The sequence below is a fragment of the Eurytemora carolleeae genome, unplaced genomic scaffold, assembly GCF_000591075.1.
Source record: "Eurytemora carolleeae unplaced genomic scaffold, Eaff_2.0 scaffold1064, whole genome shotgun sequence".
Lineage (NCBI taxonomy): Eukaryota > Metazoa > Arthropoda > Copepoda > Calanoida > Temoridae > Eurytemora > Eurytemora carolleeae.
Window position 1 is genome coordinate 51,120 of NW_019396961.1, and position 1,818 is coordinate 52,937.

Below are 1,818 nucleotides of genomic sequence, written 5' to 3' on the forward strand. Positions count from 1 at the left end.
TGACCCTTCAGTAAAAGTAAATTCAACCTTAAGTCTGACCGCGGTCAACCTTGTTGCACCGGCTTGACCTATTTATTTACCCAATGTCCGGGCGATACAGTACAAACTGGGACCGGAGAGGTTGACCTGGCTTGGAAATTCAAATGTACTACGGCTGCCCGTGCCTCTGTCTCTGTCTCTGTGTCTGTGTGTATATCCTCCGACCCCTCCTCTTTCAATTTTTTCCGTTTGCGGGCTCCTTCATGTTAATATGTTTTTTGTGTTAATTTTTTGGGGAATAAATACTGAATCAGTTTACTTTACTAATCCACACACTTATTCTTCATGTACTCTTATTAACTGCAAGGTCGGCATGTACTGTATGTACTCTTTTATATGTACCTTTTTGTATATGCCAATTGTTTGACTTGGCTTGCCTTGCACTGCACTGCAATTTTTCATGCAATCAAATAATTGGCAGTTTTCTAAAGATTTTCTTGGAATATTTTTTTAGACCATTGCACACGCAAACATGGTTTAATTAATTTTTAGTTTTATATTTAAATCTTACTACAATACCAATCTACCAATCTATCTATCTATCTATCTATCTATCCATCCATCCAAATTAAACTATCGGATCGAAAAATCTTAGTTTCAAATTTCAAAGGTCTTTGACTTTGGGTTGCAAAGATAATGGGATTAGAAAATCATAGTTTGTGGCAAGTCTCTTTCCATGTTTTCTATGTATCTTTTTTCATCTTTCTATCTTTTCTATTTATCTATCCGTCTATACCATCTATCCAGTAGATAATCTTACGGGCAGTCGTATTTCAATTTACGAGCTGGGTCAACCTATCCGGTCCCAGTTTGTACAGTATCGACCGAACATCGAGTAAATAAATAGGACTAGTTGGTGCAGCAAGGTTGACGCGGTCAGACATTGTGTTAAATTTACTTTTACTAAAGGGTCAGGGGTGCGTGATCTATCTGTCTATCCATGTTTCTATTAATCTATTTTCTATTTTCTATTTTTGATGAGTCTTAAGTTCTGTATTGTTATCTTCTCTCGTTGTTTAAAGAAAAAACAATATTTTGTTTTATCACCATCTGTGAACAAACTTGAGTATTTATTATTGTTATTTTTACATTATTTTTACCACGTTTTCATTGTTTATTGTTAAACATTTTATTTTTTTATATTTGAAATCATATTCTTAACTTGCTGGACATATCGAAGAAAAACAAGGGAATTTTCAATGACTTATTACTTATAAGGACATAATATTAAAGGAATTGAGTGTTTGGTACAAACTCTGATTTTCTAATCCCTAAATCTTTACAACCCAATGTCTCAAACCTTAGATATTTCAAACTATGAATTATGTTAGATCACAAAATCTGAGTTTGAATTATCAAAGGTTTGAACCTTTCGAGTTTGCAAAGATATAGGAATTAGAAGATTTGAGTTTGTGACAAAGACTCAATTTCTTTTGAAGAATCCTTTCTTATAAAATTTGTTTCATCTTTAGGTATCAAACTGAATTTTAAAAATTATTTAATAATACGTTTTTATTCAATAAGATTTGTTTTATTGGCTGAAAATTCAAAAATATTTAACGACAAACATTTTTTTGTAAAATTTTCCACCCTTTCTTTGAAATATCGCTCACCATCATACTTTCTCATTAATATTGAACAATGAACAAATTTAGGCTAAAATATTTTTACTCGATCTTAACTCTATAAACAGAGAATGGACACAAAGCCCTGGTAAGGTTTTGAGTGGGTGGAGAAGTCAAGGTTACAAAATGGCAAAGGGCGGGGTATTTAGAAGGG

At 32.8% G+C, this 1,818-nt stretch overlaps 1 protein-coding gene across 1 annotated transcript in view; it reads left to right on the forward strand.

Annotated features, from left to right (window-relative positions):
* The window catches only part of LOC111710535 (ecotropic viral integration site 5 ortholog), a gene marked incomplete in the record, with an annotated part of 47,483 nt that overhangs the window by 18,373 nt on the left and 27,292 nt on the right, over positions 1–1,818 (forward strand).